At 38.1% G+C, this 17043-nt stretch overlaps 1 protein-coding gene and 1 long non-coding RNA gene across 7 annotated transcripts in view; one reads left to right on the top strand and one right to left on the bottom strand.

Annotated features, from left to right (window-relative positions):
- The window catches only part of LOC135771790 (uncharacterized), a 407895-nt gene extending 407682 nt beyond the window's left edge, over window positions 1-213 (bottom strand). For all 4 annotated transcript variants that reach the window (XM_065282140.1, XM_065282141.1, XM_065282142.1 and 1 more), the window contains exon 1: window positions 121-213. The gene's annotated coding sequence lies outside the window, so the exon portion shown is untranslated. The remainder of the gene's footprint in view (window positions 1-120) is intronic.
- A 6141-nt stretch (window positions 214-6354) lies between these two features.
- On the top strand, window positions 6355-12981 carry LOC135771859 (uncharacterized). Of its 3 annotated transcripts, XR_012337185.1 has the most exons (8): window positions 6355-6503; window positions 6614-6749; window positions 8657-9049; window positions 9811-9865; window positions 10095-12148; window positions 12256-12309; window positions 12460-12513; window positions 12842-12981. It is a non-coding gene; the product is annotated as an uncharacterized lncRNA (long non-coding RNA). The 3 variants fall into 3 exon arrangements; XR_012337183.1 differs by having other exon boundaries at window positions 10095-12309; XR_012337184.1 differs by lacking the exons at window positions 6355-6503; window positions 6614-6749 and adding an exon at window positions 7267-7567 and having other exon boundaries at window positions 10095-12309.
- Window positions 12982-17043: the final 4062 nt, after the last annotated feature.

Raw genomic sequence — 17043 nt, 5'->3', positions numbered from 1 at the left:
CCTGAACCTAAGTTACAATCTGACTGGATTCTCTCAAAATGCTGCAGCTAACATCACCAACCAAATCTTAATGTTCTTTTATAAACGTTTTATTAATCAATTTGATGATCGATATCTTACCGACAGTATTGTAAGAAATCCACCCTTCCCGTTTAAAATGGCGGAAGATGAACAACTTTTTACTTTCACTTCTAAACCTTTGACGTCACCGACAAGACAACCAATCGTTTTAAGCGTTTCTCCCTCTGCTGGCAGTAAACAAACATTACAGTGTTACATCATATATCTGGGGCTGCGTCCAAATAACCACACTTGCGGTCTTTGCACTTGACTACTTACATGACGTTTCCTTTATTTGGCCCAAGTGTTCTAGTGGGCGTGAAGATTCCAAGCGTGCATGTAAAAATGTTTTACCCAACAGGACACTTAGCAAGTGTAAAAATGTCAATCCAGGGATCCCTGTGGCAGAACTTTGCACCAAAACGTATTTTTTTAGGCTACTTTAAATATATATTTTAAGTTTTCTTTAAATAAAATGAACACATAAAAAAAGGAATAAACCCAGATAGCACACGTACGTCGCGGAGACGTCTGCTAAATATCGCTTCATCTTCTGTAGATCGGCTGCGAACATTGAAAAGTAAGACGTCTGCAATATCTCTGCAAGACGTCTTGGCGATGTCTTGAAATATTCGAAATTTTTACGAGCTGCATGCATCTTCTGGAGATCTTGAATCCGAGCAAACGCAGACGAATCAGCTGACCTCAATGCTCAACTCATTTCATTGTTTACACTTATTTCTTGTTTAATTGTATTAAACACAAACAAAAGATAAAAAAACACAGCTGCATATAATTTGCCAGTTTTTTAAGAGTTTGGATTTATGTAGCATTCATAAAATATTATTTTTATATACCCTACCTCGTATCACGTGTAATATAGAAACCTAATATATGAAATCATACCCGTATGTATACTGTATGCGTTTAGTCCAGTTTCACTTGCATATTTGGCAGTAAGGACGAGGGGACTCCTGCATTTAAATTGCGTTTATGCTTTAAGTGCAGAATAAAACACTTAAAGGTTCTCAAAGAAAGTACCTTGTACACGGAAATAATCTTACTGGCAACATTTTAACAAATATACTGTAACCAATAATGGACAGCAGTCTCTGCACCGTTCTCTAACAGATGTCTGTATAGATGAAGAAACCTTATACAATGTCGAAACACATTATACATGTATTAATTTGACCAGGTATTATCCAGCATCACAGCATGAATTGTTCTGACAAGTTTGTTTACCAAATTTAATTTATGAAACATATGTTCTGAATGTTCATTACATCCAGAGCCTACCAATATACTGCAAAGCTATGACATTTACTACCTGCTCTTTTAATCACTGCACAAGACCCAGAGCTGATCATGACACTTTACATTTTAGACTTTGCATGTTCTACATAAAGAAAGAATTCTTTAAAAATGAATGAATTTATAATAAACCTAAAAATTAAAGCATTAAAAACACTGTGATGTAGTAAGTGCTGAAAGTATCATGTGACACTGTGAATATAATCACAATTTAAATAATGGAGACTGTTACACAAGACTTAGATGCGACTTTAATTACAATACAACATTCAGTACACCAGGGGATTTTAAACTGTGGGTCAGGAGGACCCACTTGTCGGTCACACAGTAGGTTAAGGTGTGTTGCACACCCTAATGATGCAACAACAGTTTGGCCAAATTAATAATTAACAATGACAATGGTTTTGAAAGAATATACCATAATATATTTGGTATTGCAAATAAACTTGTATTTACTTTACATCAGTGGTTCTTAACGTTATTCCTCGAGGCCCACTGCCCTGCACATTTTGTATGTCTCCCTTATTTAACACACCTGATTCAAATCATCAGCTCATTAGAAGAGATCTCAATGAACTGAACTGAGTCTGTCAGATAAAAAAGACATACAAAATGTGCAGAGCAGTGGGCCTCGAGGAATAACGTTAAGAACCACTTCTTTACATTATGAAATATTATGAAAATAAAATGACTCCACTGAAAGAGAACAAATGTGTTTTACCCCATAAAAAAAATATTTTAGTGGGTCTAGAATAGATTACACTTGTCTAATAGGTTTTGAAATGAAAAGTTTGGAAACCCCAGCTTTACACAATACTAGTCTCAATTAAAGTTAACATTAAGTTGTAATATAACTGAAATAAATAGCATTTGCAATTGACAGACATTAAATTAAACTGATGGCAGATGAGGTGTGGGGATGATGCTGGGCCAGAGTTGAATCTGTGCATCTTAGTAGATCAGGGTGGTTCATCCTTAAGTGCTGCATTAAAAAGAGAAAGGATCTAAAAAGAAAATTTTTTTTTCTCTCAAATCAACATTGGACTATCAACCCCAAATTAATAATACTGCAATTACATGCAAACAAACCTGTCAACCTTCAATATGTAAGGAATAATTGAAGACAGGCCATTGAATTATAAGAAAATAATGCACACCCAAGGTGCAATGCGGCACGACGCGAAGCAGAGTGCCGTTACACCGCGGGTGTGCTTTATTTTTAAATAATTCAAAGGACCGGAGTCAATTATTCCTCTTTTATTACACGGCTCTCTGGAATGCTTGATTCTGATTGGTCAGTTGAGACATTTGCAGGTTCGTTCTTTTCGAATAATAACCGCTCCAAAATAATAACGCATAGCCGGTACTACTTTTACGAGAAAGATCGCTCCGCGCCAATAAAGATTACTGTTTGTTTGGCACCATCTTGTGACAAACACTGGACAACCACGACAAGACACAGAGAGCTTACTGAGACTGAACTTGACAAAATAGAGCATGACAGCTACGAAGCCAACACACAAAAAAATACAGAATGGGCATTAAAACTTCTCAAAGACTGGCTAAAAGAGAAAAAAATGGAGACAGACAAGTATGAAGCAGAGGATCTTAATAAGGTATTACGATCATTTTATGCATCTGTGCAAAGTTTCGCGGAAGGATAAATAATGTTAATTTAAAACAAATATGCCAATAAAATGTTTCAAATTCATATTCATGTCCAGTTTTTTTTCTTATGTGACAAGTAGCCGTGTAATAAGCGGGATAATGTAGAGTCAGCCGGTAGTTATCGGGAAATAAGCCCCTTCAGTGTGATACAAGACCCTCCGCTTCGCGTCGGGTCCTGATCACACTGTCGGGGCTTATTTCCCGATAACTACCGGCTGACTCTACATTATCCCTTACATACCACGGTTACCACAAACATTGCTCTGGTGCCTATTTTTAAGACATTAGACAAGTTAGGTGTGCGGTTATCAGAAATGACTTCCAAAAGCACAGTTATCTAACACAGTCTACTGTAAGTGTTTTTTAACATTAAATATAGAATTCTTTTTTTTTTCCTTTTTTTTGAGAGATACAAAGGACAAAGTCTCTGCTTCCGTGTGACCAATCAATGGTTGTGTTAAAAACATGGGAGGATAATCAGGTCATGACAATTATGTGAAATATTGCGCAGTGTTACAGACAACTCGGATTTCTGATGTTATGTCATTAAATATCCTACCACCGACCTCAATGCATTCCAGTCAATCACATATCACATTTGCGTGTTTACCACATAATGAGACGCCAGGAGAAGTTTGTGCTCTTGTGCCAATTATGGCAGAAAACGGTTACTGGATAATTTAACATTCATGTTCATAAATATTATGTGCTGTAAAAATAGTTTAAAGTTTGTTTGCGGTTCATGTAAGGCTGTGAAAGGCTAGCCACCACCTTGTCTGCAATGTCAAATGATGCATCTCGTTGAGGTTGGTGCTGATCGATCAGTCACAAGTTGAGAGGTCGGATACTCAACTTTGTTTGCTGTTCCAGTTGTCTCGAACACAGCATTAGTTCACAGACTCCAGTTCAGTTCTATCTGTAACAACAGAACACAATGAGAACATCATCACATCAGACAAAGTATTTCATTTATATAAATTGCACCCAAAGAAAAACCAAAATATTAAAAACATGAAAGATCAAAATCTTCATTTAAACCCAAAGGGGACTAGCATAGTAATACCATTCTCTGCTACTTTGCTTGAGCGGAAGTACAAAGTCTGACGTAGTCAGGCTAAACAGGGACATGGTCTTTAAATAAAACACCCAAAATGACTCTTTGTAAGAGTTTTCAATATCTCCACCACAGTAAGAATTAATTCTATTCTCAATACTTAAACATTAAAGGTCACGTTTTTCCTGATCCCCTATTTCAAACTTTAGTTAGTGTGTAATGTTGCTGTATGTAATAGCATAAATAATACCTGTAAATGATAAAGCTCAAAGTTCACTGCCCTTTCATTCCCCTTTCAATACAGCGAACGGCCGGTTTGGACTACAGCCCTCTACTTCCCGGTTGAATGACGTCAAATGAATGTGTGTTTGACTAAACTCCACCCTGGCTAAGCTAAGCTGCTGTCAAATCACAACACACTAATAACAAACTACACAATCAGAACTCATTACGTATTTCTGAAGGAGGGACTTCATAGGACAAAGAAGACATCAGCCGTTTTTAGGACAGTGAAAGCACTATATAGATAAGTCGATTGTGTGAAAAATACCGCATGTGAAACATGAACACATGTTATATTGTGCACTGTAAACACAATCAAAGCTTCAAAAACACAGGAAAAACGGGACCTTTAAAGTTGTTCAGTATTATGGTTGTAATCAATAAAATGACAGGCAATTTTATTTAAAGATCATATCCCCTTTGTGTTTAAATGCAGATTTTAATCTTTCATGCCATGAAGGCAATAACGCCGAAACATCTGCCCTTGTATTGTTTGATTAGAAAAACAGGTCTAAGCACCTAAAGCTGGGAGAGCATGGTGAGGGTGTTGATTGAACTAGATCTATTGACCCCTCATTGATCTCATAGACTATGTTTACACTGTCAGTTTAAATCTGATTTTTGTGTATATCCAATTTGAATGACTGACTGTACACACTGTGTATGACAACTCTTCGTGTTTGATTTGTGTGACCTGATGTGCATTATCTTTTATCCAAAATAGCTGCATTGGTTTATAGCAATGACGTTGCGTTGATGTGTTTGAAATAAATGTGCTTGAGTTCATGCAGCAACAACCAGTTTTCATAAATGAAAAATAAAATATTGTCTTTTTATCCAATTCATCCGAGAAATCATTTGGTAATTAAAATAATGTACCCTAAAAAACCTTTCATTTGTAAAACTGCATTCATTACTTTACTAAATGTGGGAAGAGACTCACAGGTGGAGGTAGAAGTTTGGTCTGCACTTTCCATAGCTGGTGCACAGGGATTGTGGTAGGCTAGTGACACAATTGAAGAAGACTGGTTCAAAATCTGCTTTACAACCAGAGGTTGAATTAAACTTTCTTATTGGCTGTCATTTTGACAGATAAGGCTGTAACAAATCTGTCATAATCAATTAGGACTAAAATATCAACAAAATACTTAGAAAATGAACAAAAACAACTATCTGAATCTGTTCGAACTCTAACCTTGAGGTCTGGATAGACAAAGTGAGTGTTTATCTGTGTAAAAGTTAAACCATCATTGAAGACTGATGCAGTTGTCATTAAGGCTGATTTAGTCAGACCTACCCCAATGCCTCTACACAGTAGGCTATCCGCCACTTTTCATTTACACGTTTGCGTCATTGTTCGCATCGATGTGGATTTACACATGCAGAACGCTAGTAGCCAATGTCCATAGGCATTTACCAATGTAAAATACAATATCAAGGCAAAAGCTGAAAAAATAAAAAGCAGCAGAAAAAACCCTTGTTGGGGGCAAATCACACCAAATGCGTTTTAAAGACGTGGAAACACAAGGTGCACCTTGATTTGGTCACTTTATAAAAAGCAGTGCAGCGCAGATTTTTATATTGCTAGGCAACCACAGAGGCAGCTGTCCTGTCAATCAAATATTGAAGCGTGAGCGCTCTTTTGCTGTTAACTGTCAAATAAGCAGAAACTTTAAAAAGAGGACGCTTGCACTGACTTTGATCGAAGGTGAGAGGTGCATAAACACACAGGAGACAGTAAGTGACTGAAGTACGATTGTTTCAAATAACTGTAAACATCGGTCCCTACAACGGAAGGCCCGCCTCTCCCCATATTCAATTGGACAATGGAAAGACACAAATGACGTTGGGTGCTTTTCCGCTCTTAGCGCTCCTTCAAAAATGCATGTTGCAGTAGAGGGCAAAAATGCAAGGCGTTCAGTGCGCATAAACAGTGCACATAACGCTCAATGCTGCAGTTAAAAAAGATTTACCTCATAGTTAAGACAACTGGATCTGAAGCGTAATGATGGTCTTCAGAAGGCCTCTCATGGCGGCCTTGATTCAGAGGTTTGAGAAGACTACCAAGCACCAGAGCCAGCTAACAGGTGGACCAAACATCAAGCCAGAATTCTGCATGAGTCAGGTAAGCAGAATAAAAGACACTATAAATAAACAATAATAAAAGATGATCATTAATGACTTAATGCTTTCATATTCATGTTAATGCTTTGAAAATTATCTTATCTCTTTCAGAATCTTTTGATAATATTGCCCAATGCAACAAATGGAAAAAGCATGCTTTATGACAACCTCAGCAGCAGAACCCATGACTTTCTCCTGGGTAGACGAGACAAAAAAGTTTGGTATCAACACCCATCTAACAATTAAGGTAAAAGATAAAGTTTTATGATCCCTGCATTCAGGTTAGAGTATGGGGTAAGTTGACCGTTCTATGGGTGTTCCTCAAATGCAAGGTTGCATGTGGAGGCTGCGTCCATCTTAGTCCTGGCCTTCTGAGATTTCGATGTTAGAAAAAAGCCAGAATGAGATGGTTTAGTTTGATGTCCAAGGCAACGTCATAATGGTTTCCGCCCCAGTGATCATGGCATGAAAACTTTAAAGAGAGAAGTTGAAAATTAGCAATGCATCACCAAAAAAATCCAATAATGTAGTACAGTGAATAAAAGTCATGTATCAACTGTCTTTACAACATGGACAGTTAAACATTTTGTAATTAAATTAAAACAACAAAATAGAAAACAAGCAGATTGAGATGTCCTTCGACGATGCTTGATGACGTGGCAGCCGAGACATGCAGCCTTCTAGGACGGAGCCTTATTTAAAAAAAAAAAAATAATAAGGACGGAGCCTTATTTATTTTATATATGTATAATGTCCCCCTTTGTATTTCTTATTATTTAAAAAAAAAAAATTAAAAATAATTTTAAAAGGACGCAGCTGTGCGTTTGAGAAACGACAGGAAACGACTTATATGTCGCGAGGCCATCACGTGACCACAATATTTACCAGAAGACCGTTATTTGCTCGAGTACCCTCAACTTTTTTGTCGCAAATAACATTATTAATAACCTGTAAAGAATAAATTTTGTACACATTACGTTCCTCTTCACTTTGTAATAGTATGTTTTTTGGTTTAATAGTCGGCTTTAAGTTAGTTTTTCTGTCAGTTTGATCGTCAAAATCTTGGTAAGTATAGCTTGTCATACCTGTGTTTTAATTGTTAGAAATACGAATTAAAGAACAGATATAACTAATATAACTGAAACAATTAATAAATACAATTATCAAACCACTCCAATAGAACAACGTTAACGGTTTTGAGTGGTTTCTAGGAAAAGGTCTGAATGACAGTAACGTTATCCGTATAAGGGCCATTTTAACGTAACGTTAAAGGGCGGGAAAGGTTTGAGACATTGAATAACTCTATTAAAATGGCTGGTTTATCCCCACCAGTGCGTAACATGTGAAGTTAACGTTACAACGTGGCTTCGGGACTGTGCAGCGGCCTGAATAGCAGTGCATTGATAAACGTTAATAAGCTTTTAATCGCGTCTAGAACATTAATATACGACGATCATTCTGTAGATCGACAAACTTACATGCCTGCATAACAACATATATTCTGTTAAAATGGTTAACTTACATTGACACTGAAACTCTGCCGTCAGCACTGTTGCTTCACCCGTTGGAACATCCTACTAGTTTAGGGAGTTAAAAATCGAGTTGGAAAAGAACAAAAAATCGTTCTGCGATCGTTCGACACGACACCCAGAAGCTGCAAAAACCGATTGAGGTTACACTCTACTGAATTATCGCAACGTTGAGTGCAGGCAGCCCACACATCTTTCAGATGTGTTCTACTTCATGCTGATCTACACGCAAACCGATCGTGACATCAAGTACCGCGAGATCAAACTTTTTCCGGGGCTTTCCCAAACTCTCGCGGTACTTTGGTGTCATACCACGTGCTGTCTGCGCATCTCGGTGTTAAGTCGAACACACCTGAATGTATTTGTTGGCTGCACTCCCTTGCGCTCAGTAATGTAGGTGTAACGAATTAAATGTATTAAATTGATATTAAATAAATATTGTTATAAAAATCTTTATAAAATGATTAGCTGTCATTAATAAATTAATCTTTGATTTGAAACATCACTATACGTGAATTAACCCTCAAGTTATGAAATGCCTAAACATCAAAATGGTGAAAATACAACAATGTATATTTGACCAATTCAGCATTTATTAACTTTTGTCTTTTTAAATTGACTTCAGAAAGTTATCTGCAGCCACACATCCACTGTATACCAAGTTATGATGAACAATTATGAAAATGCAAAAGGATTGATAGATCAGTAAACAAGCAACAAAAAGGTAATATCTTAATAAATTTCTGCTTTTGTTACTTATTCATGTATTTGAATTACATAGTTCAAAATCAAACGTTAATAATTATAGGGTTTCAACTTGTTGCAGCTTTACAAAAAATGTAGAATTTGTAGGAGCGCATGGACATCTGAGTAACAAAGTCATATTATGCAGATGGGTGCTCATGGTGGCCTCCAAATAAATACATGGACAGGCTGCTAAAGAGGGTCAGGATGATGGAGATGCAAGAGCCAAAGACAGCACAGACCAAACACCAGGCCAGAATTCTGCATGAGTCAGGTAAGCAGAATCAGTTAAACTGTATAAAAGAAATAATAGACAGTACAATTAAAAACACATTATTTTTCATAGCTGTAAAAAAAAAAAAGAATGAAACAGTACCTGCATTTAAGTTTCCAGCCTCTTTCACAAAGTTGCCGACAACTGGAAGAATGTCCCAAATTGCTGCAAAAATAAATTCAGTAAGTCCTTATAAAAGAGACAGTTTAAAAAGTAAAACGGCTTCATTTAACTTCAAAATACCCCTAAATCCTTAAAGGAACACGCCCACATTTTGGGAATTTAGCTTATTCACCGTATCCCCCAGAGTTAGATAAGTCCATACATACCTTTCTCATCCCTGTGCGTGCTGTAACTCTGTCTGATGCAGCCCCCGCTAGCTTAGCTTAGCACAAAGACTGGAAGTGAATGGCTCCAGCTAGCATACTGCTTCCAATAAGTGACAAAGTAACGTGGACATTTTCCAATTTATGTGTTGTGATTTGTATAAATTCACTACCAGTCTTTTGTTCTAAGCTTAGCTAGCAGGGGCTGCGTCAGACAGAGTTACAGCACACACGGAGATGAGAATGGTATGTATGGACTTATCTAACTCTGTTTGTTTATTTGTAAATGTAAAAAATGCAGCTAACCATTCCCAGCTCCAGTGGGCAGGTTAAAGAGTATTTCTTAATATGAGACAGAAAACAGAAACACATTTTTAATGGCATTTAAAGACAACATACCACTTCATACAACTAAATTTTCTGTTTAATCCATAGATTGAGTAATTTTCACTCTAGAGACCCTTGGGTGACCACCAAGGACGAATGCAAAGTAAGTGACCTACAAAACAAAAACATTAATCTTTTACGACTGTTTCGAGATAAGTACTCTGCATATCTACAGCAATATGCAGATTCTTGAGTAAGAATTTCTCTCAGACAATATAGACCATATTTGTAGTTTAACAATTTCTATCATGTTAAAGTTCTCACATAAAAATTGCTAGTCTAAGAATGCTACAAGAAACCTGTTGTGCAACTTACCTGCTTCCCATTTACAGCTCCAGTGAGTGTCTCTAAGGTAGATCCTAATGCAGATGGATGCCTAACATGCAAGGTAAAAGAGCATTTGATAGCATAGTGGATAAACAAAGCTTTTTTCATTTTCAGAGCATTTTCAAAAACAACATAACACTTGCTATTACATTGTTATATATTACATGACCATGTCTAACTCTGATCCATACAAAACAGATTTTCTGTACCGAGAACTTTGGATGACCACGTTTTCAAAAATCTGACCTCAATTTTAGTAACCATTTAGATATTTTAGATGTAGTCCGAGAGCTTGCTGACCCTCCATTAAAAATGTATGTACGGTATACTGTTCATGTCCAGAAAGGTAATAAAAACATCATCAAAATAGTTCTTGTGACATCAGTGGGTCAGTTAGAATTTGTTGAAGCGGCAAAAATACATTTAGGTCCAAAAATTACGACTTTATTCGGCATTGTCTTCTCTTCTGGGTCTGTTGTGAACCGTGTGCATGACACTGCTTCCGTACGATGCTGTTGGCTTGTTATCTGGTGCACCCAAGCTTTTTTTTCCGTTTACAGTCTGAGAGAGACGCTGTAAACAAAACAATCTTCGCAAACATGTCTAAGGATAACACGTCAGCAGCGTCGTACGTCAGCAGCGCCACTGTGCACGCGCATTCGCAACAGGCCCGGAAGAGAAGACAATGCTGAATAAATCGTTATTTTTGGACCAAAATGTATTAATGATGCTTCAACTAATTCTAACTGACCCACTGATGTCACATGGACTACTTTGATGATGTTTTAATTAACTTTCTGGAAATGAGACAGTATACAGCACATACATTTTTTGGAGGGTCAGAAAGCTCTCGGACTAAATCTAAAACATCTTAAACTGTGTTCCGAAGATGAATGGAGGTCTTACAAGTTTGGAACAACATGAGGGTGTGTCATTAATTACATTATTTTCATTTTTGGGTGAACTATCCCTTTAAATGGAAAACACCACCGCTTTCCAAAATGTTACTATGTTTTTACCTTAGACGAATTAATACATCCCTATCTTTTTTCAATACGTGCACTTAATCTTTGTACAACGCTTCTTGAATGTGTTAGCATTTAGCCTAGCCCCATTCATTCCTTAGAATCCAAACAGGGATGAATTTAGAAGCCACCCAACCCTTTCATGTTTTCCTTATTTAAAGACTGTTACATGAGTAGTTATACGAGTAAGTATGGTGGCACAAAATAAAACGTGGCGATTTTTTTAAGCGGATAAAAATGAGAACTATATTGTATGGCAAAAGAGCACTAAGTTTGCAGCACTTCGACCTCGGCGTGCAGTAACATCATCACTCCTGATTACTCCACCTCTCGCTCAAACTCAAAAGGGGGGGAGTAGTCAGGAGTGATGATGTTACTGCGCGCCGAGGAATGAATGGGGCTAGGCTAAATGCTAACACATTCACGACGTGCTGTACAAATATTAAGTGCATGCATTGATGAAAGATAAGGATGTATTAATTGATCTAAGTTGAGGTAAGAACATAGTAAAATATTGAAAAACTGTGGTGTTTTTCTTTAAAAGCAGCACCCCTATTTATTTTGGGTGCTAAAAATATTTGCCACAGACAGTTAAGGCCTTATGCTGCATTTATTAGAAGGCGTTCCCAATTCTGGTTGTCCTAGTAAATACTATAAACAAATGAGTAACAATCCTCTCAGTAAATGACAAAAGACGGATGACATGAACTTCACTGCTTCACTCTCATTGGTAGTTGCTCCCAAAAGTCCTTCATCAAGTTGAACTTTACTCAAAGTTGTGGCATAGCTGGACATGCTCACTTCCTATTGTCAATGGTCACAGTTGCTCATGTTGCTTAATGGGGCAAAGCTTTCATTGGAATGAACGAGATTGTGTTGCTAGTCGCTGGCGGTGTAAAAGCAGCATTAGTGTGTGTGTCTTTAAAAATATATCAAATGCAAATTACCTGATCTAACATTCCCAGCTACAGAGGGCATCCTTTATTCAGTCCCTAATGCAGATGGTTGGAGTGTTGATCTACCTAACATGAGGGGTAAAAGAGTGTTTGTTAGCATAATGAGAAAGAAAACAGAAACACATTATTAGTGGCATTTAAAAACATAACACTTGTTTATACTACATTTTATGTTCAATCCATAGAGCACTCGTTTTGAGTCCTGAGACCCTGGGGTGACCACCGTGAACAAATACAGAGTAAGTTACCTAAAAAAACAATAAAAATATTTATTTATAAAAAGTTCTCATGAAAAAGCATCATCATTAACTCGCATGAAGTGTTACCTTACCAACATGTTGAAGACAACATAACACTTGTTTATACTGCATTTTCTGTTTAATCCATAGAGCACTCAAATTGAGTCCTGAGACCCTGGGGTGACCACCGTGAACAAATACAGAGTAAGATACCTAAATAAAAACAATAATAATATTTATTTATAAAAAGTTCTTATAAAAAAGCATCATCATTAACTTGCATGAAGTGTTACCTTACCAACATGTTCAAGGAAGGTGCAGGTCTGATGATCCATCCAACATAAAAAAAACAGTAAATTTATACTTGGTAACTGTTTATCTGTTGTAAAACAGACAAATGCAGTTATAAGAATTTTACCTAAACTACACACCTATTTGATTCTTAAGTTTAAATAAATCAAAATAATGCATTTAATAGTAAAAGCATTTTAAAAGCTACACTCCTAATTCATTTATCTTTGCCTTTTTGCAGCTGCAATAGCAGTCTTGACAGTACTAGGATGAATGCAAATAAAGACTAACCACCTGACATCAGCTGTCCAGTCTCTTGTGGGAAGCAGGTGCTTGTTACCCCAAATACGGATGAAGAGTGACGAAGAGGATGATGACTTTTTGCTCAAACATCTGCTGAAGATCTTGACAGGCTGGAGACAAAATTAACAGACTGAGGGTTTATACAAAGAATCTTACTCAGCCAATATTAAAGATAAGATATTTTTACAAAATGTTCTTTTCATTGTTTAGGATGATTTTATGTAGAAAACAGTACATCACAAAAAAGACTTTAGATGTGTTTTCACAGGCAGAGCCTTACACACACACTAACCACAATTATAAACGCAACCCTAACACAGATTTAGACAGATTTGTGAATAACATTTGAGAGAAATAGGCCTTTTGGGGACATAGAAAATATTCATGAAATGAAAAATGGGGGCAAAAACAAATATTAACAAGTGTAATACAAATATCAACCATAATACTGATCGTTTTAAAAAAGTAAGCCACTATATCTTTCTAGAATCTTACACAAGACTCGTGTAACTCGTGTACTCGTGTTACATGAACGATCAAAATAAATTAACGTCAGACAGGTGGGCGAAAGATCAATATTAAAGCATGAATAACTGTTATCAACCCAATTTCGAGGTATTATTTAAATGATCCGACAGCAAACAGTTTATTATTTAAATGCATTATTACTACATACCTTAAGCATGTGTTCCACGCCTTTCTTCTTCTTGGCATTGCGAGGTCAAGCGGATGTTGTTATGTAGAATCATGACCTTGACGCAAAGACGCACATTCGTAATTTATTTAACAATGACAACACTTTCGGGTAATTTTATCTTCTAGATCCTAATTAACGCTATGAAGAAAGAACAGCCTTTCACGATTATTTCCTGGTAATTTTTTGTAATGTTTTATTTCAGAATGGAGATTAATAAAGCAGACGCGGAAAGGTTTTTATTATTTTAAATATGTTATGTTTATATGTTGTTGTTTTCGCATACTGTCGTGTAAAATGCATCTTTAAAGATAAATGAATGAAAGTTTTCATTGTTTAATTTGAATAAATGTGTTTTATAAAATCAACAACTGCCTGTTTTAAGATCAATTGAAAATTGTGTTTTAATTACTTAATATCGACGACACAGCATGCATGTGTAGATGTGTGTAGAAATAATTTGCTGTAGTTAAGGGCAATTCAATTTGTTAATGAGGGATCTTTTAATCTTACAAACATCTGGGAAAGAGCGGCTTACCGTCTTTTTAAGCTCTTCTAAAGATCTGGGAAAGAGCGGCTCGGCATCTTTTAAAGCTCTTCTAAAGATCTGTGAAAGAGCGGCTTGCTGTTCTAACATCTTGTAAAGATCTGGGAAACGGCGGCTCGCCATCGTTCTAAATAACATACATCTTGTAAAGATCTGCTGGGTGTCTTGCAAACAGCTGGGTCGGACGTCTCGGCGACGCCTTCCAGATGAGCAAACGCCCTATATAATACGTCTTCCAGACGAAAAAGAAGACATCGCGCAGACATCTCCGCGACGTACGTGTGCTATCTGGGAATATATGAACATTTAAAGCTTATTATCTACTTACCTGAAACTGTATCTTTTTGAATGTGTATCAACCAACCGAGTCCAGTGTAACTCAGAACTAATCGTTTATTGTAATACGCCAGATACACGTTTTGTCCCAGCGTGAGCTCGTCTGTCGCATTCTAGTGACATCATCCGGGCTGCTGGTAACTTAAAGTGACATACACCTATAAACTCTACATCCCCCTTCTTTTAGCAAGGAACAATAAATGCAAATAACATGCACAAAATATAACAATAATAAAGGATGTTTCAATAAGAACATATACCAGGTCCAGTACTGTGTATTGGTACACCTATATAACATGCAAGTTGCTGACGTTACCACGAAATGACAAAACCCATATATATTTGCACAAAGCACTTAAAGAAATCACCACACACAGTCAAGTCATAACAAAGTCCCTGTAATACTGGTTGGGGCGACTGACTCTTCCTAAACGAGTCACCACTGCTTGCTTGCCATTTGCATCCCCATCATTACCAACTACCTGAGCCTGGGGTTGTATCATGAGACCTGTGGTAGTAGCAGGTGATGTGCGGGGTGCATTGGTATGAGTTACTGAAGGAAAGTCTTCCTCATGGTCACTTGGGGGTGGTTCAGAGACATGCAGTAGGTGGCGTCTGTTTCTAACATATTTGGCTCCCTGTGATGTAACCACATAGCTGTTTGGTTGCGGAGCAGGGCCATTTACAACCGCAAGTCTGTCAAATCCACGTGCTGTTTGCATTCTTACTGTTTGCCCTGACTTCAGTGCAAGTAGCTGATGAGCATTTCTGTCGTAATAGACTTTTCCCCTCATTCTTTGTTTGGAGATAGCGGAGTGTACATCTTTATGGATGGAAGGCTGGAGCATCGCCTTGGTGACAGGAATGAATGTTCTTGTTTGCCTGGAAAACAGTCGTTGTGCAGGCGATGGAAGACCATCTCTGGGTAGGTTGCGTGCATGTAGTAGAGCAGCACGGATGTCTGTATGGTCTCTGTAACATTTTTCCAGAAGTTCTTTTGCGGATCTGACGGCACGCTCAGCCAATCCATTAGACTGGGGATAGTGGGGGCTGCTGCGAATATGCTTAAAGTCCCATGTGTGTGCAAAGTCTGCGAACTCCCTGCACACAAACTGAGTAGCATTGTCGGTCATGAGAGTGTGTGGAATCCCATGAACTGCGAAGTGTCGTTTCAACTTTGCGATAACTGTTAAACTTTTCATGTCACGGAGGTAGTCCACTTCAAACCAGCCAGAGAAGGAATCCACGAGCACTAGATGTGTTTTTCCATGCCATTCAAAAAGATCAGCAGCCGTGAAGGACCAGGGAAGATCTGGGATGTCGTGTAGCTGCAATGGTTGTTTCATCTGGTGTGGTCTGAGTGCATTGCAAGGTGCACAGCGTGACAGCTCTATCACAATGTCTGTGTAAATTGATGGCCAGTACATAGTTTCTTTAGCCCTCCGCTTGGTTGCTGCAATGCCTGGGTGACCCTGATGCAGTTGTTGAACATAAGTGTGTTGCAATGCAGATGGGATAATGAATCTCTCCCCCCGGAACAGCAAGTCATCCTGAATGGTCAGTTCATCTCTCATGGAGAAGAAAGGCCGCAACGCATGTGGAAGCTCCTTCGATGTGTCAGGCCAACCCTTCCTAATCACATCAGCGAGTTGTTGGCATAGCACATCTTTCAGCACAGCAGCTCTTAGTTCATCTATGCGACGGGAGGAAAGAACCTGCACAGTCATGACCTCTAGAAGGTCATCAGTGAGTGATGGCTCCGATGTGGAAAGATAAGCACGGGAAAGGGCATCAGCCACATATAGCTCCTTACCACGTTTGAAGATCACGTCTAGGTGGTAGCGATGCAGTTTCATCATCATGCCCTGTAAACGGGGTGATGCAGTGTGAAGTGGCTTTCTTAATATGGTTATCAATGGCTGATGATCAGTTTCGACAGTGACTGGACGGCCATAAATGAAGTCATGGAATTTGTTTGTTGCAAACACAAGTGCCAGCATTTCTTTCTCAATTTGGGCATAACGTGACTCAGTAGGTGTAAGTGCACGTGAAGCAAATGCTACAGGTCGTCCTCGCTGGAGACACACAGCACCCAATCCATGTTGAGAGGCATCAGCGGACAGAACCACAGGAATGCACGAGTCAAAGTACTGCAGTACTGGGGGGTTTGCTAAAGCATGCTTTAACTTTGCAAATGCTTCGTCATGAGTCTCATGCCAGCACCAATCTGTGTCATGGTGGAGCAGCTGTCTTAAAGGACCAGTCAGGTTGCTGTGCTGAGGAATAAATTTTGACAAATAGTTGGTCATACCTAGAAACTGCTGCAGTGCCGTTTTATCTTGAGGTTTTGGCATGTCATGCACAGCTTTGCTTTTCTCTGGGTCTGGTTTAACACCCTCCGCAGTGAGAAGATGGCCAACATACTGGACCGAACTGACTCTAAACTGGCACTTATCAGGGTTGAGTTTTAAATTGATTGAGCGAATTTTGTTCAGTACTTGTCGCAGACGTTCATCATGTTCTTCATGTGTCCGGCCCCAGATGAGAATGTCATCAACCACAA

Source organism: Paramisgurnus dabryanus, chromosome 8, assembly GCF_030506205.2.
Source record: "Paramisgurnus dabryanus chromosome 8, PD_genome_1.1, whole genome shotgun sequence".
Taxonomy (NCBI): Eukaryota; Metazoa; Chordata; class Actinopteri; order Cypriniformes; family Cobitidae; genus Paramisgurnus; species Paramisgurnus dabryanus.
Note: the sequence above shows the minus strand (reverse complement) of the source record. Positions and strands in the feature narration are given on the sequence as shown.